Below are 24,214 nucleotides of genomic sequence, written 5' to 3' on the forward strand. Positions count from 1 at the left end.
GAGTGTGCAGCGTGGGTGCGCGGGGACCGTGGGCGAGCGGGGACCGTGGACGAGTGGGGAGTGTGCAGCATGGGCAAGTGGGAACCGTGGGCGAGTGGGGAGTGTGCATCATGGGTGAGCGCGGACCGTGGCTGAGTGGGGAGTGTGCAGCGTGGGTGAGCGGGGACCGTGGGCGAGTGGGGAGTGTGCAGCGTGGGTGAGCGGGGAGGGTGGCTGAGTGGGGAGTGTGCAGCGTGGGTGAGCGGGGACCGTGGGCGAGCGGGGACCGTGGGCGAGTGGGGAGTGTGCAGTGTGGGTGAGCGGGGACCGTGGGTGAGTGGGGACCGTGGGTGAGTGGGGAGTGTGGGCGAGTGGGGACCGTGGGCGACTGGGGAGTGTGCAGCGTGGATGAGCGTGGACCGTGGGTGAGTGGCGAGTGTGCAGCATGAGCGAGCGGGGACCATGGGCGAGTGGGGAGCGTGCGTGAGCGGGGACCGTGGGCGAGTGGGGAGTGTGCAGCGTGGGTGAGAGGGGACCGTAGGCGAGTGGGGAGTGTGCAGCGTGGGTGAGCGGGGAGGGTGGGTGAGTGGGGAGTATGTAGCGTGGCTGAGCGGGGACCGTGGGCGAGTGGGGAGTGTGCAGTGTGGGCGAGGGGGGACCGTGGGCGAGTGGGGAGTGTGCAGCGTGGGTGAGCGGGGAGGGTGGGTGAGTGGGGAGCGTGCAGCATGGGTGAGCGGGGACCGGAGGCGAGTGGGGAGTGTGCAGCTTGGGTGAGCGGGGACCTTGGGCGAGTGGGGAGTGTGCAGCGTGGGTGAGCGGGGACCGTGGGCGAGTGGGGAGTGTGCAGTGTGGGCGAGCGGGGACCGTGGGCGAGTGGGGAGTGTGCAGCGTGGGTGAGCGGGGAGGGTGGGTGAGTGGGGAGTGTGCAGCATGGGTGAGCGGGGACTGTGGACAAGTGGGGAGTGTGCAGCGTGGGCGAGCGGGGACCGTGGGCGAGTGGGGAGCGTGCAGCGTGGGTGAGTGGGGACCGTGGGTGAGTGGGGAGTGTGCAGCGTGGGTGAGCGGGGACCGTGGGCGAGTGGGGAGTGTGCAGCGTGGGCGAGCGGGGACCGTGGGCGAGTGGGGAGTGTGCAGCGTGGGCGAGCGGGGACCGTGCAGCATGGGTGAGCGGGGACCGTGGGTGAGTGGGGAGTGTGCAGCATGGGTGAGCGGGGACCGTGGGCGAGTGGGGAGTGTGCAGCGTGGGCGAGCGGGGACTGTGGGTGAGTGGGGAGTGTGCAGCGTGGGTGAGCGGGGACCGTGGGCAAGTGGGGAGTGTGCAGCGTGGGCGAGCGGGGACTGTGGGCGAGTGGGGAGTGTGCAGCGTGGGTGAGCGGGGACCGTGGGCAAGTGGGGAGTGTGCAGCATGGGTGAGCGGGGACCGTGGGCGAGTGGGGAGTGTGCAGTGTGGGCGAGCGGGGACCGTGGGCAAGTGGGGAGGGTGCAGCATGGGTGAGCGGGGACTGTGGACAAGTGGGGAGTGTGCAGCGTGGGCGAGCGGGGACCGTGGGCGAGTGGGGAGCGTGCAGCGTGGGTGAGTGGGGACCGTGGGTGAGTGGGGAGTGTGCAGCGTGGGTGAGCGGGGACCGTGGGCGAGTGGGGAGTGTGCAGCGTGGGTGAGCGGGGACCGTGGGCGAGTGGGGAGTGTGCAGCGTGGGTGAGCGGGGACCGTGGGCGAGTGGGGAGTGTGCAGCGTGGGCGAGCGGGGACCGTGCAGCATGGGTGAGCGGGGACCGTGGGTGAGTGGGGAGTGTGCAGCATGGGTGAGCGGGGACCGTGGGCGAGTGGGGAGTGTGCAGCGTGGGCGAGCGGGGACTGTGGGTGAGTGGGGAGTGTGCAGCGTGGGTGAGCGGGGACCGTGGGCAAGTGGGGAGTGTGCAGCGTGGGCGAGCGGGGACTGTGGGCGAGTGGGGAGTGTGCAGCGTGGGTGAGCGGGGACCGTGGGCAAGTGGGGAGTGTGCAGCATGGGTGAGCGGGGACCGTGGGCGAGTGGGGAGTGTGCAGTGTGGGCGAGCGGGGACCGCGGGCAAGTGGGGAGGGTGCAGCATGGGTGAGCGTAGACTGTGGGCGAGTGGGGAGTGTGCAGTGTGGGCGAGCGGGGACTGTGGGCAAGTGGGGACCGTGCAGCGTGGGTGAGCGGGGACCGTGGGCAAGTGGGGACCGTGCAGCATGGGTGAGCGGGGACCGTGGGCAAGTGGGGAGTGTGCAGCGTGGGCGAGCGGGGACTGTGGGTGAGTGGGGAGTGTGCAGCGTGTGTGGCCGGGGACCGTGGGCGAGTGGGGTGTGTGCAGCGTGAGTGAGCGGGGACCGTGGGTGAGTGGGGTGTGTGCAGCGTGTGTGAGCGGGGAGGGTGGGTGAGTGGGGAGTGTGCAGCATGGGTGAGCGGGGACCGTGGGTGAGTGGGGAGGGTGCAGCGTGGGTGAGCGGGGACCGTGGGTGAGTGGGGAGCGTGCAGCGTGGGCGAGCGGGGACCGTGGGTGAGTGGGGAGTGTGCAGCGTGGGTGAGCGGGGACAGTGGGGAGTGTGCAGCGTGGGTGAGCGGGGACAGTGGGGAGTGTGCAGCGTGGGTGAGCAGGGACCGTGGGCGAGTGGGCAGTGTGCAGCGTGGGTGAGCGGGGACCGTGGATGAGTGGGGAGTGTGCAGCGTGGGTGAGCGTGGACCGTGGGTGAGTGCGGAGCGTGCAGCATGGGCGAGCGGGGACCGTGGGCGAGTGGGAAGCGTGCAGCGTGGGTGAGCGGGGACCGTGGGCGAGTGGGGAGTGTGTAGCGTGGGTGAGCGGGGACCGTGGGCGAGTGGGGAGCTTGCAGCGTGGGTGAGCAGGGAACGTGGGCGAGTGGGGAGCGTGCAGAGTGGGTGAGCGGGGACCGTGGGCGAGTGGGGAGTGTGCAGCGTGGGTGAGCGGGGACCGTGGGCGAGCGGGGACCGTGGGCGAGTGGGGAGTGTGCAGCGTGGGTGAGCGGGGACCGTGGGCGAGTGGGGAGCGTGCAGCGTGGGTGAACGGGGAGGGTGGGTGAGTGGGGAGTGTGCAGCGTGGGTGAGCGGGGACCGTGGGTGAGTGGGGAGCGTGCAGCATGGGTGAGCGGGGACTGTGGGTGAGTGGGGAGTGTGCAGTGTGGGTGACTGGGGACCGTGGGCGAGTGGGGAGTGTGCAGCGTGGGTGAGCGGGGACCGTGGGCGAGTGGGGAGTGTGCAGCGTGGGTGAGCGGGGACCGTGGGCGAGTGGGGAGTGTGCAGCGTTGGTGAGCGGGGACCGTGGGCGAGTGGGGAGTGTGCAGCGTGGGTGAGTGGGGACCGTGGGCGAGTGGGGAGTGTGCAGCGTGGGTGAGTGGGGACCATGGGCGAGTGGGGAGTGTGCAGCGTGGGTGAGCGGGGACCGTGGGCGAGTGGGGAGTGTGCAGCGTGGGTGAGCGGGGACTGTGGGTGAGTGGGGAGTGTGCAGCATGGGTAAGCGGGGACCGTGGGTGAGTGGGGAGCGTGGACCGTGGGCGAGTGGGGAGTGTGCAGCGTGGGTGAGCGGGGACCGTGGGTGAGTGGGGAGCGTGGACTGTGGGTGAGTGGGGAGTGCGCAGCGTGGTTGAGCGGGGACCGTGGGCAAATGGGGAGTGTGCAGCGTGGGCGAGCGGGGACCGTGGGTGAGTGGGGAGTGTGCAGCATGGGTGAGCGGGGACCGTGGGCGAGTGGAGAGTGTGCAGCGTGGGTGAGCGGGGACCGTGGGCGAGTGGGGAGTGTGCAGCGTGGGTGAGCGGGGAGGGCGGGTGAGTGGGGAGTGTGCAGCATGGGTCAGCGGGGACCGTGGGCAAGTGGGGAGTGTGCAGCGTGGGCGAGCGGGGATCGTGGGCGAGTGGGGAGTGTGCAGCATGGGCGAGCGGGGACCATGGGTGAGTGGGGAGTGTGCAGCGTGGGTGAGCGGGGACCGTGGGCGAGTGGGGAGTGTGCAGCGTGGGTGAGCGGGGACCGTGGGCGAGTGGGGAGTGTGCAGCGTGGGTGAGCGGGCACCGTGGGCGAGTGGGGAGCGTGCAGCGTGGGTGAGCAGGGACCGTGGGCGAGTGGGGAGCGTGCAGCGTGGGTGAGCGGGGACCGTGGGCGAGTGGGGAGCGTGCAGCGTGGGTGAGCGGGGACCGTGGGCGAGTGGGGAGCGTGCAGCGTGGGTGAGCGGGGACCGTGGGCGAGTGGGGAGCGTGCAGCGTGGGTGAGCGGGGACCGTGGGCGAGTGGGGAGCGTGCAGCGTGGGTGAGCGGGGACCGTGGGCGAGTGGGGAGCGTGCAGCGTGGATGAGCTGAGAGCATGGACGAGCGGGGAGAGTGGATGAGTGGGGACGAGCGGGGAGATTGGACGAGCGGGGATGAGTGGGGAACGTGAGTGAGCGGGGACGAGCGGGGAGCGTGAGTGAGCGGGGACGAGCGGGAACGTGAGTGAGCGGGGACGAGCGGGGAACGTGAGTGAGCGGGGACGAGCAGGGAGCGTGAGTGAGCGGGGACGAGCTGGAACGTGAGTGAGCGGGGACGAGCGGGGAGCGTGAGTGAGCGGGGACGAGCGGGGAGCGTGAGTGAGGGGGGACGAGCGGGGAGCGTGAGTGAGGGGGGACGAGCGGGGAGCGTGAGTGAGCGGGGACGAGCGGGGAACGTGAGTGAGCGGGGACGAGCAGGAACGTGAGTGAGCGGGGATGAGCGGGGAACGTGAGTGAGCGGGGACGAGCAGGAACGTGAGTGAGCGGGCACGAGCAGGGAGTGTGACTAAGCGGGGACAAGCGGGAACGTGAGTGAGCGGGGACGAGCGGGGAGCGTGAGTGAGCGGGGACGAGCGGGGAACGTGAGTGAGCGGGGACGAGCGGGGAGCGTGAGTGAGCGGGGACGAGCGGGGAACGTGAGTGAGCGGGGACGAGCGGGGAGCGTGAGTGAGCGGGGACGAGCGGGGAGCGTGAGTGAGCGGGGACGAGCGGGGAACGTGAGTGAGCGGGGACGAGCGGGGAGCGTGAGTGAGCGGGGACGAGCGGGGAGCGTGAGTGAGCGGGGACTAGCGGGGAGCGTGAGTGAGCGGGGACGAGCGGGGAGCGTGAGTGAGCGGGGACGAGCGGGGAGCGTGAGTGAGCGGGGACGAGCGGGGAACGTGAGTGAGCGGGGACGAGCAGGAACGTGAGTGAGCGGGGACGAGCGGGGAACGTGAGTGAGCGGGGACGAGCAGGAACGTGAGTGAGCGGGCACGAGCAGGGAGCGTGACTAAGCGGGGACAAGCGGGAACGTGAGTGAGCGGGGACGAGCGGGGAGCGTGAGTGAGCGGGGACGAGCGGGGAACGTGAGTGAGCGGGGACGAGCGGGGAGCGTGAGTGAGCGGGGACGAGCGGGGAGCGTGAGTGAGCGGGGACGAGCGGGGAACGTGAGTGAGCGGGGACGAGCAGGAACGTGAGTGAGCGGGGACGAGCGGGGAATGTGAGTGAGCGGGGACGAGCAGGAACGTGAGTGAGCGGGGACGAGCAGGGAGCGTGACTAAGCGGGGACGAGCGGGAACGTGAGTGAGCGGGGATGAGCGGGGAGCGTGAGTGAGCGGGGGTGAGCAGGGACGAGCGGGGTACATGAGTGAGCGGGGACGAGCGGGGAGCGTGAGTGAACGGGGACGAGCGGGGAACGTGAGTGAGCGGGGACGAGCGGGGAACGTGAGTGAGCGGGGACGAGCAGGAACGTGAGTGACCGGGGACGAGCGGGGAGCGTGAGTGAACGGGGACGAGCGGGGAACGTGAGTGAGCGGGGACGAGCGGGGAACGTGAGTGAGCAGGGACGAGTGGGGAGCGTGAGTGAGTGGGGGCGAGCGGGAACGTGAGTGAGCGGGGACGAGCGGGAACGTGAGTGAGCGGGGACGAGCTGGAACGTGAGTGAGCGGGGACGAGCGGGGAGCGGGAGTGAGCGGGGATGAGTGGGGTGGGCGTGTGTGCTGTGAGGAGGATGCCGAGAAACTCCAGTACGATTTGGACAGTTTGGCTGATTGGGCAGAAGCATGGCAGATGCAATATAATGCGGATAAATGCGAGGTTATCTGTTGTGTATGTAATATGTGTGCTACTTTGAACCTATGGACAGGACTGCACTACTTGTAGGGCGTAGTGATACGCAGTACCACTCCTGGCCTTAGGGGTATAAATAGTACTGTGGGTACTGATCTCCCCTCAGTTCCCGCCTGTGGGCATGAAGTAAAGAGCTACGTGTAGTCCCTACCTCCAACCAGTAAAGACCTGTTTTATTGTTACTGATTAAGTCTGAGTATTAATTACTTGAACAACTCACAGACTTAACACTGGCGACGAGTCAGGTTCTTACCCTGCGGCAGTTGAAGAGAGGTTTCAAACATCACCACCCCACTAGAAGCGACAGGCTTTAGGACTCTGAAGCCTCCATCAGCGACTGACAGCTTCCAGCGACTGACAGAAGTCTTTCTGCAGTTTCCTTGTTCAACCTAGGTGGTGGGGTAAGCCGTGCAGTGTTGGCTGCAAAGACAGGGCTGGGGAAGTTGGAGAAGATAAGGGCGATCGCAATCCCTGATAAGAGCCGCGGTGAAACGCGCGAGCGGGTAAGCCAGAGCCCGGGAGGGAGCGAGCAAGAGCCGCTTCGGTCGGGAGCCACTTCGCGATCCAGTGATCGCATCCGCTGATAAGGGCAGCACTCGGGCGATCGCGGCGAAGATAAGGGCCGCACTCGAGGGCTGAAGGGAGACGGCATCGGGGGACGGGTGAAGACCGCCAAGCGCGGGAAAACCGCCATTTTGTGGGCGGAGGACGACGGCAAGAGCGGGAAGCCGCCATCTTTGATAACAAGTAAAGAAAATAAAATCTGAGAAATTGCAAATCTACAATGCCTAAACACGGGAATATTAGCACCTTTGATAGTGACCTCGAAGATTGGGCCATATATGTTGAAAGAGTAAAAAATTATTGTAAGGCCAATAAAATTCGTGACCAAGATAAAGCTCTAACATTATTAAATTTAATGGGTGCGAAGACATACGGGCAATTGAAACACCTGTTATCACCAGATGAACCGGCGGATAAGACGTTCGATGAGATTGTTACTGTCCTGAAAGATCATCTAAACCCCACGCCGCTGATGCTAGCGGAACGATTTAAATTTTACGACAGAAGGCAGCTACAGCATGAAAGCAATGCTGAATATTTGCTGGAATTGCGTAAATTAGCGAAATATTGCCAGTTTGGAACGGGACTGACAGAGGCACTTCGAGACAAATTTGTGTGTGGTTTATTTAAACAGGATACACAAAAGCGACTGCTCGAGGAGAATGAGCTGACGCTTGAGAAGGCGGTCACTATGGCAGCAGCACACGAAGCCGCAGCGAGAGGCACGGCAGTAATGCAGCTACGGTCACCGGAGCTCAGTGCACACAAATTGGGTGTGAGTTCTGGCAAATGTTATCGTTGTCACTCTTCAGATAGAAGGAGTCCAAGTAAAACTGGAATTGGACACTGGATCGGCATTGACGGTCATAAATAAGAAAGATTATGGAAAGTTATTCCAACATATTCCCCTACAGGATACGGGGATTATATTGAAAACATACACGGGGCAAAGAGTGTACCCCATCGGGAAAATAGAGGTTGCAGTGGTCCACAAGGGCGAAGACAGTCAAATAATGGACTTATATGTGATATCTGAAGGAGGTCCTCCACTACTAGGACGGGAGTGGATTAGGAAAATGAATATGGACTGGCATTTCCTACAAACAATAACGAGTGAGAACTCGGTGAAGATAGTCGGCCCAGACTCTGGAACGGATGATGGTAAGCCCAACTCCAGTGCAAAAGACAAAGTTTCAGCACAGAATTCCACTGAACAACAACAACATAGTTTAACTGTGGATTCTGAGTCTGGCAAGTCTACTGATGTGCCCATTTCTGAGGGACACCGGGCTCGAACTCAACTCCATTTCAAACTACAACAGCAATTAGAACAAATGCTTCGCCGTTTTGAGCAAGAGTTGAATGCAACGAAAGAGTTCTTTGATATAGAGTTGGAGAATCTGGAAAGACAACAGAAGCAGCTGATGGAGAAAATGGAGCAGGAGCACACAAAACGTCTGATGTCAGAGGAGTTAACGGTCAGCCAACTCCTGCATATGCTGAAGGACAGGACTCTGAAATGGGAAAAACTTGAACACGAACTTCAATATTCAAACGAAAGGGGTTCGGAGCTCTCAAAGGTTATTGGAAGAGCTGAGGTGGCAACACAGACTGAGATGACTGCAACAGAGCAGCCCTTGGATGCCAAAAGTACGCTGACTCACGTCAACGTAGAACAACAGACCGCTGAAACAGCTGCTCCGGTAGAGGGATTGAATAGTCCGATCAATCAATCTCCAAAAGAAGTTGAAGTAGTAAAATCTCAAATGAGGTCATTAGTAAACGACTTGCTGAAAGCCCAGAAAAAGCTGGATGAAGAGGTACGCATGAAGAAGTCTCTTCAGGAAAGATGTCTGGACTTGGAACAAAAGCTGGCTAACGCCCAGCTGGGTATGGAGGAAATAGAAGACCCTCTCGCTGGCCTAGATCAGGACGACACCGAATATTACTATGTCCTGTCCTGCCCAACTTGTAACTTCGACTCCCACCATACAGAAATCATGGAGGAGCACCGAAAGTCTACGGAACATCGGGAGAAGGTGGCTCTACTACGGAAAAAGGAGGAAGAGAAGGAGGAACTGCGCATGCAGCTGGCAGCTGACAGTGGAGCCCAGAGAGTCTCCAAGAAGCAGAAAAGGAAAAGTCGAAACAGAAGATGACCCATCTGAACCATTATTACCTCTACCAGATCACACACGTGGTCCCTCCGAACGGAGCCAATTCAGTTCGGAAGTTCAAACTGTTAAATCCATGGAAGGACTATTGAATGAGTCACTCCAGCAACGTGAACCGACTACACCACAGAGATTGAATCTGTGAACTGTTTTCCGCAGAGACTGAATCTGTGATCTGTTTTGACATGAAGTTATCTATGTATCTATGTTATTCTGTTATGTAAACCTGAAGTTATATATGTATATATGTTATTACGTTATGTTAAATGGGGAGATGACTGTAAAGCTAGGAAGGGAGGAATGTTGTGTATGTAATATGTGTGCTACTTTGAACCTATGGACAGGACTGCACTACTTGTAGGGCGTAGTGATACGCAGTACCACTCCTGGCCTTAGGGGTATAAATAGTACTGTGGGTACTGATCTCCCCTCAGTTCCCGCCTGTGGGCATGAAGTAAAGAGCTACGTGTAGTCCCTACCTCCAACCAGTAAAGACCTGTTTTATTGTTACTGATTAAGTCTGAGTATTAATTACTTGAACAACTCACAGACTTAACATTATCCACTTTGGTAGCAAAAACAGGAAGGCAGATTATTATCTGAATGGCAATAGATTGGGAGACGGGGAAGTGCAACGAGACCTGGGTGTTCTTGTGCACCAGTCACTGAAGGTAAACATGCAGGTGCAGCAGGCGGTTAAGAAGGCAAATGGTATTTTGTCCTTCGTAGCGAGAGGGTTTGAGTACAGGAACAAGGATGTCTTGCTGCAGTTGTACAGGGCCTTGGTGAGACCACACCTTGAGTATTGTGTGCAGTTTTGGTCGCCTTATCTGAGGAAGGATATTCTTGCCATGGAGGGAGTGCAGCGAAGATTCACCAGGCTGATACCTGGGATGGCAGGAATGACGTATGAGGAGAGATTGGGTCGATTGGGCTTATATTCACTAGAGTTTAGAAGAATGAGAGGGGATCTCATTGAAACTTATAAAATTCTAACAGGACTAGACAGACTAGATGCTGGAAGGAAGTTCCCGATGGCCGGGGAGTCCAGAACCAGGGGTCACAGTCTAAGGATAAGGGGTAGGCCATTTAGGACAGAGATGAGGAGGAATTTCTTCACCCAGAGAGTGGTGAACCTGTGGAATTCTCTGCCACAGAGGGCGGTGGAGGCCAGTTCATTAAGTATATTCAAGAAGGAGTTAGATATATTTCTTAAGGCTAAAGGGATCAAGGGATATGGGGAGGAGGCAGGGACAGGTTACTGAATTTGGATGATCAGCCATGATCTCATTGAATGGCGGAGCAGGCTCGCGGGGCTGAATGGCCTACTCCTGCTCCTGTCTTCTATGTTGCTATGTTTCTATGAGCGGGGAGCGTGAGTGAGCGGGGACGAGCAGGAATGTGCGTGAGCGGGGACGAGCAGGGAGCATGGGAGCGGGGACGAGCAGGAATGTGAGTGAGCGGGGATGAGCGGGGAGCGTGAGTGAGCGGGGAATGTGGGAACAGGGATGAGCGGGGACCATGAGTGAGTGAGGACGAGCGGGGAGTGTGAGTGAGCAGGGATGAGCGGGGACGAGCGGGGTACATGAGTGAGCGGGGACGAGCGGGAATGTGAGTGAGCGGGGATGAGCGGGGAGCGTGAGTGAGCGGGGACGAGCAGGAATGTGAGTGAGCGGGGACGAGCGGGGAGCGTGAGTGAGCGGGGACCGTCAGTGAGTGAGGACGAGCGGGGAGCGTGAGTGAGCGGGGATGAGCGGGGACGAGCGGGGTACATGAGTGAGCGGGGACGAGCGGGGAGCGTGAGTGAACGGGGACGAGCGGGGGAACGTGAGTGAGCGGGGACGAGCGGGGAGCATGAGTGAGCGGGGACGAGCGGGGAACGTGAGTGAGTGGGGACGAGCGGGGAGCGTGAGTGAGCGGGGAGCGTGAGTGAGCGGGGACGAGCGGGGAACGTGAGTGAGTGGGGACGAGCAGGAATGTGAGTGAGCGGGGACGAGCGGGGAACGTGAGTGAGCGGGGACGAGCGGGTAACGTGAGTGAGCGGGGACGAGCGTGGAACGTGAGTGAGTGGGGACGAGTGGGGAGCGTGAGTGAGCGGGGACGAGCGGGGAGCGTGAGTGAGCGGGGACGAGCAGGAATGTGAGTGAGCGGGGACGAGCAGGGAACGTGAGTGAGCGGGGACGAGCAGGAATGTGAGTGAGCGGGGATGAGTGGGGAGCGTGAGTGAGCGGGGACGAGCGGGGAGCGTGAGTGAGCGGGGACGAGCAGGAATGTGAGTGAGCGGGGACGAGCGGGGAACGTGAGTGAGCGGGGACGAGCAGGAATGTGAGTGAGCGGGGACAAGCGGGGAGCGTGAGTGAGTGGGGACGAGCAGGAATGTGAGTGAGCGGGGACGAGCGGGGAACGTGAGTGAGCGGGGAACGTGAGTGAGCGGGGGCGAGCGGGGAATGTGAGTGAGCGGGGACGAGCGGGGAACGTGAGTGAGCGGGGACGAGCAGGAATGTGAGTGAGCGGGGACGAGCGGGGTACGTGAGTGAGCGGGGACGTGCGGGGAGCGTGAGTGAGCGGGGACGAGCGGGGAACGTGAGTGAGCGGGGGCGAGCAGGGAGCATGAGTGAGCAGGGACGAGCGGGGACGAGTGGGGAGCGTGAGTGAGCGGGGACGAGCGGGGAGCGTGAGTGAGCGGGGACGAGCGGGGAGCGTGAGTGAGCGGGGACGAGAGGGGAGCGTGAGTGAGCGGGGACGAGCGGGGAGCGTGAGTGAGCGGGGACGAGCGGGGAGCGTGAGTGAGCGGGGACGAGCGGGGAGCGTGAGTGAGCGGGGACGAGCGGGGAGCGTGAGTGAGCGGGGACGAGCGGGGAGCGTGAGTGAGCGGGGACGAGCGGGGAGCGTGAGTGAGCGGGGACGAGCGGGGAGCGTGAGTGAGCGGGGACGAGCGGGGAGCGTGAGTGAGCGGGGACGAGCGGGGAGCGTGAGTGAATGGGGACGAGCGGGGAGCGTGGGATGAGCTGGGTGGGCGTGTGTGCTGTGAGGAGGATGCCGAGAAACTCCAGTACGATTTGGACAGGTTGGCTGATTGGGCAGAAGCATGGCAGATGCAATATAATGCGGATAAATGAGAGGTTATCCACTTTGGTGGCAAAAACAGGAAGGCAGATTATTATCTGAATGGCAATAGATTGGGAGAAGGGGAAGTACAACGAGACCTGGGTGTCCTTGTGCACCAGTCGCTGAAGGTAAGCATGCAGGTGCAGCAGGCGGTTAAGAAGGCAAATGGTATGTTGGCCTTCGTAGCGAGAGGGTTTGAGTACAGGAACAAGGATGTCTTGCTACAGTTGTACAGGGCCTTGGTGAGACCACATCTTGAGTATTGTGTGCAGTTTTGGTCGCCTTATCTAAGGAAGGATGTTCTTGCCATGGAGGGAGTGCAGCGAAGATTCACCAGACTGTTACCTGGGATGGCAGGAATGACGTATGAGGAGAGATTGGGTCGATTGGGCGTGTACTCGCTGGAGTTTAGAAGAATGAGAGGGGATCTCATTGAAACTTATAACATTCTAACAGGACTAAACAGACCAGATGCAGGAAGGATGTTCCTGATGGTCGGGGAGTCCAGAACCAGGGGTCACAGTCTAAGGATAAGGGGTAAGCCATTTAGGACAGAGATGAGGAGGAATTTCTTCACCCAGAGAGTGGTGAATTTGTGGAATTCTCTGCCACTGAAGGTAGTAGAGGCCAATTCATTAAATATATTCAAGAAGGAGTTAGATATATTTCTTAAGGCTAAAGGGATCAAGGGATATGGGGAGGAGGCAGGGACAGGTTACTGAATTTGGATGATCAGCCATGATCTCATTGAATGGCGGAGCAGGCTCGCGGGGCTGAATGGCCTACTCCTGCTCCTGTCTTCTATGTTGCTATGTTTCTATGAGCGGGGAGCGTGAGTGAGCGGGGACGAGCAGGAATGTGCGTGAGCGGGGACGAGCAGGGAGCATGGGAGCGGGGACGAGCAGGAATGTGAGTGAGCGGGGATGAGCGGGGAGCGTGAGTGAGCGGGGAATGTGGGAACAGGGATGAGCGGGGACCATGAGTGAGTGAGGACGAGCGGGGAGTGTGAGTGAGCAGGGATGAGCGGGGACGAGCGGGGTACATGAGTGAGCGGGGACGAGCGGGAATGTGAGTGAGCGGGGATGAGCGGGGAGCGTGAGTGAGCGGGGACGAGCAGGAATGTGAGTGAGCGGGGACGAGCGGGGAGCGTGAGTGAGCGGGGGACCGTCAGTGAGTGAGGACGAGCGGGGAGCGTGAGTGAGCGGGGATGAGCGGGGACGAGCGGGGTACATGAGTGAGCGGGGACGAGCGGGGAGCGTGAGTGAACGGGGACGAGCGGGGAACGTGAGTGAGCGGGGACGAGCGGGGAGCATGAGTGAGCGGGGACGAGCGGGGAACGTGAGTGAGTGGGGACGAGCGGGGAGCGTGAGTGAGCGGGGAGCGTGAGTGAGCGGGGACGAGCGGGGAACGTGAGTGAGTGGGGACGAGCAGGAATGTGAGTGAGCGGGGACGAGCGGGGAACGTGAGTGAGTGGGGACGAGCGGGGAACGTGAGTGAGCGGGGACGAGCGTGGAACGTGAGTGAGTGGGGACGAGTGGGGAGCGTGAGTGAGCGGGGACGAGCGGGGAGCGTGAGTGAGCGGGGACGAGCAGGAATGTGAGTGAGCGGGGACGAGCAGGGAACGTGAGTGAGCGGGGACGAGCAGGAATGTGAGTGAGCGGGGATGAGTGGAGAGCGTGAGTGAGCGGGGACGAGCGGGGAGCGTGAGTGAGCGGGGACGAGCAGGAATGTGAGTGAGCGGGGACGAGCGGGGAACGTGAGTGAGCGGGGACGAGCAGGAATGTGAGTGAGCGGGGACAAGCGGGGAGCGTGAGTGAGTGGGGACGAGCAGGAATGTGAGTGAGCGGGGACGAGCGGGGAACGTGAGTGAGCGGGGACGAGCAGGAATGTGAGTGAGCGGGGACAAGCGGGGAGCGTGAGTGAGTGGGGACGAGCAGGAATGTGAGTGAGCGGGGACGAGCGGGGAACGTGAGTGAGCGGGGAACGTGAGTGAGCGGGGGCGAGCGGGGAATGTGAGTGAGCGGGGACGAGCGGGGAACGTGAGTGAGCGGGGACGAGCAGGAATGTGAGTGAGCGGGGACGAGCGGGGTACGTGAGTGAGCGGGGACGTGCGGGGAGCGTGAGTGAGCGGGGACGAGCGGGGAACGTGAGTGAGCGGGGGCGAGCAGGGAGCATGAGTGAGCAGGGACGAGCGGGGACGAGTGGGGAGCGTGAGTGAGCGGGGACGAGCGGGGAGCGTGAGTGAGCGGGGACGAGCGGGGAGCGTGAGTGAGCGGGGACGAGAGGGGAGCGTGAGTGAGCGGGGACGAGCGGGGAGCGTGAGTGAGCGGGGACGAGCGGGGAGCGTGAGTGAGCGGGGACGAGCGGGGAGCGTGAGTGAGCGGGGACGAGCGGGGAGCGTGAGTGAGCGGGGACGAGCGGGGAGCGCGAGTGAGCGGGGACGAGCGGGGAGCGTGAGTGAGCGGGGACGAGCGGGGAGCGTGAGTGAGCGGGGACGAGCGGGGAGCGTGAGTGAGCGGGGACGAGCGGGGAGCGTGAGTGAATGGGGACGAGCGGGGAGCGTGGGATGAGCTGGGTGGGCGTGTGTGCTGTGAGGAGGATGCCGAGAAACTCCAGTACGATTTGGACAGGTTGGCTGATTGGGCAGAAGCATGGCAGATGCAATATAATGCGGATAAATGAGAGGTTATCCACTTTGGTGGCAAAAACAGGAAGGCAGATTATTATCTGAATGGCAATAGATTGGGAGAAGGGGAAGTACAACGAGACCTGGGTGTCCTTGTGCACCAGTCGCTGAAGGTAAGCATGCAGGTGCAGCAGGCGGTTAAGAAGGCAAATGGTATGTTGGCCTTCGTAGCGAGAGGGTTTGAGTACAGGAACAAGGATGTCTTGCTACAGTTGTACAGGGCCTTGGTGAGACCACATCTTGAGTATTGTGTGCAGTTTTGGTTGCCTTATCTAAGGAAGGATGTTCTTGCCATGGAGGGAGTGCAGCGAAGATTCACCAGACTGTTACCTGGGATGGCAGGAATGACGTATGAGGAGAGATTGGGTCGATTGGGCGTGTACTCGCTGGAGTTTAGAAGAATGAGAGGGGATCTCATTGAAACTTATAACATTCTAACAGGACTAAACAGACCAGATGCAGGAAGGATGTTCCTGATGGTCGGGGAGTCCAGAACCAGGGGTCACAGTCTAAGGATAAGGGGTAAGCCATTTAGGACAGAGATGAGGAGGAATTTCTTCACCCAGAGAGTGGTGAATTTGTGGAATTCTCTGCCACTGAAGGTAGTAGAGGCCAATTCATTAAATATATTCAAGAAGGAGTTAGATATATTTCTTAAGGCTAAAGGGATCAAGGGATATGGGGAGGAGGCAGGGACAGGTTACTGAATTTGGATGATCAGCCATGATCTCATTGAATGGCGGAGCAGGCTCGCGGGGCTGAATGGCCTACTCCTGCTCCTGTCTTCTATGTTTCTATGTTTCTATGAGCGGGGAGCGTGAGTGAGCGGGGACGAGCGGAGAACGTGAGTGAGTGGGGACGAGCGTGGAGCGTGAGTGAGCGGGGACGAGCAGGGAGCGTGGGAGCAGGGACGAGCAGGAACGTGAGTGAGCGGGGATCGTGAGTGAGCGGGGGTTAGCGGGGAGCGTGGGAACAGGGATGAGCGGGGGCGAGCGGGGAGCGTGAGTGAGCGGGGACGAGCGGGAACGTGAGTGAGCGGGGATCAGCGGGGAGCGTGGGAACAGGGATGAGCGGGGACTGTGAGTGAGCGAGGACAAGCGGGGAGCGTGAGTGAGCGGGGACGAGCGGGAACGTGAGTGAGCGGGGATCAGCGGGGAGCGTGGGAACAGGGATGAGCGGGGACTGTGAGTGAGCGAGGACAAGCGGGAACGTGAGTGAGCGGGGATCAGCGGGGAGCGTGGGAACAGGGATGAGCGGGGACTGTGAGTGAGCGAGGACAAGCGGGAACATGAGTGAGCGGGGACGAGTGGGGAGCAGGGAAGAGCGGGGAGCCTGAGTGAGCGGGGTCGAGCAGGGAGCTTGGACGAGTGGGAACGTGAGTGAGCGGGGAGCGTGGGAACAGGGATGAGCGGGGAGCGTGAGTGAGCGGGGACGAGCAGGGGGCGTGGGAACTGGCATGAGCGGGGAGCGTGAGTGAGCGGGGACGAGCAGGGAGCGTGGGAGCGGGGACGAGCGGGAACGTGAGTGAGTGGGGATCAGAGGAACAGGGATGAGCGGGGACCGTGAGTGAGCGGGGGACGAGCAGGGAGCGTGGGAACTGGCATGAGCGGGGAGCGTGAGTGAGCGGGGACGAGCAGGGAGCGTGGGAGCGGGGACGAGCGGGAACGTGAGTGAGTGGGGATCAGGGATGAGCGGGGACCGTGAGTGAGCAAGGACAAGCGGGGAGCGTGAGTGAGCGGGGACGAGCGGGGAGCGTGAGTGAGCGAGGACAAGCGGGGAGCGTGAGTGAGCGAGGACAAGCGGGGAGCGTGAGTGAGCGGAGACGAGCGGGGAGCTTGGACGAGCGGGAACGTGAGTGAGCAGGGACGAGCGGGGAGCGTGGGAACAGGGATGAGCGGGAAGCGTGAGTGAGCGGGGACGAGCAGGGAGCTTGGACGAGCGGGAACGTGAGTGAGCGGGGACGAGCGGGGAGCGTGGGAACAGGGATGAGCGGGGACTGTGAGTGAGCGAGGACAAGCGGGGAGCGTGAGTGAGCGGGGATGAGCAGGGAGCGTGGGAGCGGGATGAGCGGGGAGCCTGAGTGAGCGGGGACGAGCGGGGATGAGATGGGAGCATGAGTGAGCGGGGACGAGCGGGGAGCGTGAGTGAGCGGGGATGAGCGGGGAGTGTGGGAGCGGGGATGAGCGGGGAGCGTGAGTGAGCGTGGACGAGCGGGGAGCGTGAGTGAGTGGGGATGAGCGGGGAGCGTGGGAGCGGGGAGCGTGAGTGAGCGTGGATGAGCGGGGAGCGTGGGAGCGGGGATGAGCGGGGACGCGCGGTGAGCGGGGACGTGCGGGGAGAGGGGATGAGTGGGGAGCGTGAGTGAGCGGGGACGAGCGGGGAGTGTGAGTGAGCGGGGGTGAACGGGAAGCGTGAGTGAGCGTGGGAGCGGGGACAAGCCAGACTCATAGTGGTAGGTACTTCTGTAGCGAGTGTTTTGGAGGGGAAAGAAGGTTTCATTGGAAAATTTCAACCGGAATCAGAAGTGAAGCTCAGAAATGAGCCTGTGGGAAGACAGAAGGATGACACTGAGAACAGAAAAGGAATTTTTTGTCGGCGTACCGAGTTGGAAACCCTGTGCCCCTCAAGTGTTGAAATAGAAGTGTTCACTTGGCAACATGGATTTTCCAGTCAGCTTGGAGGCCTCGGAGCGGTGTTTCCCTCTAGTGATGCCATTAAGGGGGGATGTTGTTGAGTGGCTCTATTACAAGCTGCAGGAGCATGATCTCAAACTGCCTACAGAGAGACTCTCAAAATCAGGACAGTGCTGTCCTGTATAAATTGCTGACTGGTCGTGGCTAAGGTGACACTAATTTTAGTACAAAACATCTTGCATACACTCACACAATGCAAGTAAATGCACTTCACATGTGTATATTTACTTAACAATCACCTACCACCATTCAGTAACTGTAGAAGTAAAACAGTCACAACAATTTAAAAAAGCACTTGTACACTCTGCTTTTTGTGTTACCACTTTACCAAAAGGTTAAAATTCACATGCAAGCACCATGGGAATGAGTATTTACATTACATGCCCAATGATGGTGTCTATTACAGTAATTCCAACTCTCACAAATTAATCGCAAGACAGGCGATTTAATTGCCCCAACTCGCGAGTCAACTGTAAAAAGTCAAGATTTTCCTTTTGGAGCAAAGGGAGGATTTCAAACCACACCGCGCTGCTGATGCACCGGAAACAGCTTCAGATCTGAATCCACACTGACCCCGAGCGAGCTTTGAAGCCATTAGTTACCCCGGGCCAATAGGAGGAAGGGGCGAAAAAAAGATAGCCAGTCAAAAAGAGACTTCCGAGCATGCGGACGAGGACCAGATCTCTGCGGTCACATGACAGTCGAGGACCAAACCCGAGACAGGCAGCACGCAGTCAGAGAGATTCGGAGTCAAGGCGTTTAGTAAATCTATCAGAGTGAGCGTGATAAGGGAAGGAGTGAGGGACCATCCCATTATCAGCTGCCTGAGAGACTGAGTGACTCTGTCTGAAAGATTAGGGGAGCTGGGAGAGACGGAAGAATTTTGTACAGGGAGACAGCGAGAGAGATAGCACGTGAGAGGACCTTGAAAGGAGGAGGTAGGAATCAGTGCAAGCCGGGCGGTATCTCACCGGTCGCCTGTTACACTCCCCGCCCGATATTCAGTTTTATTGACTTCAATGGGATCCAGAAGCTGTTGCAGTAGCAAGGGTTTCTGTGCAACTCCAGGCACCAGCAGTTTATAGGGGAGCGGAGGCTCACTAACAGAAGTGATATATGTACCGGCCACTATCCCTCTCACTTTACTTTTATTTTTATTTTCTCTCCCTCATTACCTGTGCTCTTTCAAGCAGTGGATTAGATCCTGACTCTGTGCCATAATATGAAGCGGGTGATAGCGAGTCGGCAGCCCGTTTTACATCTTGCCCCGTTTTTATTCACATTGAAGTCAATGGGAGCAATGTGAAACGGGCTCCCAGCTCTCTGTCACCCATTTTACACCATCGCACAAAGTCAAAAATCTACCCCAGTGAACTGGAACTACCCTCTCTCAGCTCAGATTTCACCGGGGGTGGGGGAGGGCGGTTTACTCTCTCTCTCTCTACCTGTTTCTCTCTCGCTCCGTCTCCCCCCTCCGTCTCTCTCTCTCTCTGTCTGTCTGTCTCTCTCTCTCTCTCTCTCTCTCTCTCGGTCTCGTTCTCTCTCCATTCAGTACTTGCCCTATGGGTGAGATTGGGAGCCCGTTGCCTGGAGTTCATTGGCCATGGACTTGTGCCAAAACAATTCAATGACATCTCCGCACCCCAGTGCACATTGGACATGGTGCCGCTCTCCACTCTCTATTTGGTAATGCTTTACCAGTAAGGCCAACTCTCACGAATTAATTGCAAGACATGCGATTTTTAATTGAAACTTATAAAATTCTGACAGGACTGGACAGACTAGATGCAGGAAGGATGTTCCCGATGTTCGGGGAGTCCAGAACCAGGGGTCACAGTCTAAGGATAAGGGGTAAGCCATTTAGGACAGAAATGAGGAGGAATTTCTTCACCCAGAGAGTGGTGAACCTGTGGAATTCTCTACCACAGAAGGCAGTAGAGGCCAATTCATTAAATATATTCAAGAAGGAGTTAGATATATTTCTTAAGGCTAAAGGGATCAAGGGATATGGGGAGAAGGCAGGGACAGGGTACTGAATTTGGATGATCAGCCATGATCGCATTGAATGGCGGAGCAGGCTCGAGGGGCCGAATGGCCTACTCCTATCTTCTATGTTTCTATGTTTAATGAAAATTTACCTCAGCTCGCTAAGGGTGGTGATAACGGGTAGGATTTTTAAAAAGTATTTTGTAAAGCATTTTCAAATACAGTAATATTGTTTTTGTAAAGAGCTGTGACCTGTTGGAGATTAAATAAAGCCACTATTGACGTTTATTAACCAAAAAATACCAACTCATGATTTCTGACCAGATCTCATGATTTTTAAGAGTTTGTCTCATGATTTAGGAGACGGGGGGTTGGCATTCACCGCAACAGTGAATGGGCCACACGACCTCTTAAAGGAACATTGATTACTGCTATTACTCATTTTTTATTTACCATGCAGAACTTCAATCAACTGCATCTGGATTCCCAATTAGCCACATATGGCTAGTGGCGAATGTACTGGACAACACTGTCCCAGGAAACGCCTGCAGGCTGGGAAATAACAATGGAGGGCAGCCTGTGGTGTGGTTCCACAGAGCTGAGCAGCTCCACAACAACCCCCACAAACACTCTTTGCAAAGGAGCTGCTGTGAAAAGCTCTTGGATCCTAACTGTGGGTCGTCGCGCTGAAAGGAAAACTGCCGCCTTCAAAAAAAAGTGATCAAGTTTAAGGTCAGCTTCTTCTATAAAAAGTACTTCTCCTAAATCATTTACTTCCATTTTTAAAAGCTAATCGCCTTCAAATTAAAATGCTGTTGTCACAGCTCATTGAACAAAACACAGATTACGGCAAGGATATCAGTGAGCAATCTAGTATACGTGGGGGAGACAGGGGAACTACGTCACACACAACTTCTCCCTGGCCCTGCTGTAAATTCTCATATTCTCCAGTTTACCAGTACAGCATTTACATACCAGCACTGGACACTGTTTCTTCAATGTCTTTTTCCACAGTCTCTGGGCACCACCCTACAAGCTCACTTATGCATCTCATGATGTGGAGATGCCGGTGTTGGACTGGGGTGGACAAATGTGAGAAGTCACACAACACCAGGTTATAGTCCAACAGCTTTATTTGAAATCACAAGCTTTCGGAGCACTGCTCCTCCGTCAGTGAAAAATCGCATAGACCTCCTCAGAAGACAAACACGGGACACAACCAACAGAGTACCCTTCGTCGTCCAGTACTTCCCCGGAGCGGAGAAACTACGCCATGTTCTCCGCAGCCTTCAACATGTCATTGACGACGACGAACACCTCGCTAAGGCCATCCCCACGCCTCCACTACTCGCCTTCAAACAGCCGCCTAACCTCAAACAGACCATCGTTCGCAGCAAATTACCCAGCTTTCAGGAGAACAGCGGCCACGCCACCACACAACCCTGCCACGGCAACCTCTGCAAGACATGCCAGATCATCAACACAGCTACCATCATCACACGTGAGGACACCACCCACCAGGTACATGGTGCATACTCATGTGACTCGGCCAATGTTGTCTACCTCATACGTTGCAGGAAAGGATGCCCCGGAGCATGGTACATCGGCGAAACCATGCAGACACTGCGACAACGGATGAACGGACACTGCACAACAATTGCCAGGCAGGAGTGTTCCCTCCCAGTCGGGGAACACTTCAGCAGTCAAGGACATTCAGCCTCCGATCTTCGGGTAAGCATTCTCCAAGGCGGCCTTCAAGACACACGACAACGCAAAATCGTCGAGCAGAAACTGATAGCCAAGTTCCGCACTCATGAGGACGGCCTCAACCGGGATCTTGGGTTCATGTCACACTACATGTAACCCCACCTGACGTAGAGTCATCCAGACTCGAGTCGTCATTGGCTTGTTCTCTCTGCACAGGTGCAGCCGGACCTGCTGTGATTTCCAGCAAAGTTTTTTGTTTTTTTTCTGTTTTTCATACAGACCCCAGCATCTGCAACATTTAACCCCTTGTGACCCCACCTCATTGTTCTTTGATGTAATGTTTTCCTGACTGACCTGTTTGGACACCATTCACACCTTTGATTGCTGTGATTATCTCTCTGCCGAGGTGTGATAAAGGGCAGTTAGAAAGATTACCTGTAATCATCTGGCAGTTTTCTCTGACTATATATGCTGTGCCTGTATGCTTCTCTTCACTTCACCTGACGAAGGAACAGCGCTCCGAAAGCTTGTGATTTCAAATAAAGCTGTTGGACTATAACCTGGTGTTGTGTGACTTCTCACATTTATGCATCTCAAGATGAGGACGTGGGCAAGACACGAAGCTGGCTTTCAGCCCACAGTTCCAGAGTTATGAGTGCAACAATGCTGTCAACAGGAAGTGGACGGGAGCCAGTGGTGAACTGCAGTGACCGGCATCTCGATCTAAGTGCCAACCAGATGAGTCGGGTGTGAGAAAACAAACACCAGTTGAGAGGTTTCGGACAGTTCCAAACCAACTGACCCAGGAACCGAATGGAACCGAGGCACTGCTCTTCGCACAATCAGTGGGGAAAGTGCAGAAATTTGTTTTGAAACAATTGCATCACGGTTTACTTCAAAACAATAACATCTGTCTATCCTTTGCTACAGTCTCCTCCCTTAGGGACTCAAGGTACTAAAAAGGGGGAATTCTGCAATCAGAGAATTGTAGCCCTGTCTCCAACCCTCCTCCCTCTGTGAGCGCACTCGCCGGTTGGGACTGTGGGATCCCAGAATCACCCATTCAATTCTTGTGCGTAAGGATTACACATTGAGAATCGCCGAACACTGCACACCATTGGAACTCCAAGGAAAATTTGCGTCAGACTAAAAGTTTGTGCTGGTCCCTGGAATAAATGCCGTAAAACTTTTACACCAAAATCTTTAGATTCAATCTTCGGGAAGGTAAAAAAAAAATCAAAAAGAGAGACTTGCATTTATATAGCACCTTTCACAACCTCAGGACGTCCCAAAGTGCTTTACAGCCAATGAAGTACTTTTCAAGTGCTGTCATTGTTGCAATGTAGGAAACGTGGCAGCAATTTGCACACAGCAAGATCCCACAAATAGCAATGAGATAATAACCAGGTCATCTGTTTTATTGATGTTTGTTGAGGGTTAAGTATTTCCAGGACACTGGGGAGAACTCCACTGCACTTCTGCAAAAGTGCCGTGGGATCTTTTACGTCCGCCTGAGAGGGTAGACAGGACCTCGGTTTAACGCCTCATTCGAAAGGCAGCACCTCTGACAGCGCAGTGCTCCCTCAGCACTGCACTGGAGTGTCAGTTTGGATTACATGCTAAGTCTCTGGAGTGGGACTTGAACCCACAACCTTTCTGACTCAGAGGCAAGAGCGCTACCCACTGAGCCACAGTAAACCGACCGTACTGGGAATGCTCCCTTGGTAGCTATTGGTTGGGCTTTACAAAGCAAAATGCTATCAGGCCTCAATATCATAGAATTGTCACTAACGCTCAGTCTACTCACCCAGAACATATCAACAGCCTTATTTCAAAATCAAAGTGACAAAAATGTAATGGTAAGAGAATGCATTAAATTATAGAGCAAACCTGATTTACAAACTACATTTTTGGGAATCGGGAATGGGATGTAAAGTTTCTTAATGTCACGAAGCTTGATCAGTTGTTTGGAAATAACTATAAGAAACCATTCCATTTATATTACAAAGAACAATACCGTGGCTGAGGGCTCCAAGCACGGAACACAGTTTCAGCATGGAATCATGTTCAGACACCGATCAAGCTCCATGTAATTAAGAAAGTGATGAAGCAGTTTACGATGTTCTACTATCTTATTGTTGCTTTTTAACACTCTCCACAGTACAGAAGTGTTGTACAATACAAACTGCTGATCTGCCACAGCTGTAGCCACGGCAACACCGTTTTAGCCTTTTCACTCATTTTAGTAGAAACCGCCTTCCAGGTGAATGTAATTCACATGCGTATATTTACTGAACAAACATCTACCACCATTCAGTAACATAGGAAGTAAAATACTCATCAAAAAACACTCGCACACTCTGCTTTTTGTATTGCCATTTTACCAACAAACGCACAACCAGGTTAAAGTTTACACACACATGCCGTGTGAATACAAGTATTGAGGTCACAGGCCCAGCAATGATGTCTATTACTCAATTTTATTTACTAATCTGCTGGGCACAAATTGGCTGCCGTGTTTCCTACATTACAACAGTGATTGCACTTCAAACAAAGTACAGGAAACTTTCGTTTAACCGGAGGTTAAATGTCCGGAAAGCTCTATCTACCGGCAAAATTCAGGAGCCGTTTCCTATAAGCTTTTTTACTTCTCGTTGCTTTTTTTTCCAGTCAGGCTCTGCAAGGTCTAGCTGAAGCTGTTGCTTAGCTACAGAGACGCTTTGTAGCTGCGGCCGACTGTTTTGAAGCTGTTGCTAAGCAACAGGGTTTGTTGATTCACACAGAGCTCAAAAGCTCCATATGTTTTAACATTAGCGCTGGTTTCTACGGTAGTTTTGATGGTATGGCACCAGCTCGGCCCCGTCAGTGCCGGATACCAGAAAGTTTCCTGTACCTCATTGGCTGTAAAGCACTTTGGGATGTCCTGAGGTCATGAAAGGCGCTATAGAAATACAAGTCTTTCTTTCTTCCTTATAATTTAGACACCATTTTATAACTAATCCCACATATTACAATTGCATTTCTGGTCTCTGTCAACTTCTGAGATGGTGCTGTGCATCTTAAACCTTCTGTGCTCAGATAGCTTTACGTGGTCGCACATATCTGTTCTAAGAAGCTTACAAAGTGGAGGTGGAAGGTGCTCTCATTCACAGCACAGTCATATTGCTTACCTTAGCCATACCACAATTTGTATCTGACATATAACTTGATCATGAGTAAGAA

The 24,214-nt window shown here is 56.9% G+C and overlaps 1 protein-coding gene across 19 annotated transcripts in view; it reads right to left on the bottom strand.

Moving 5' to 3' along the window:
- Positions 1–24,214, bottom strand: part of ank3b (ankyrin 3b) — an 878,328-nt gene that overhangs the window by 663,444 nt on the left and 190,670 nt on the right. The window lies entirely within an intron of this gene.

The sequence above is a fragment of the Somniosus microcephalus genome, chromosome 8 (genome assembly GCF_052327205.1).
Source record: "Somniosus microcephalus isolate GS21.2 chromosome 8, FLI_Smic_1.0, whole genome shotgun sequence".
NCBI lineage: Eukaryota > Metazoa > Chordata > Chondrichthyes > Squaliformes > Somniosidae > Somniosus > Somniosus microcephalus.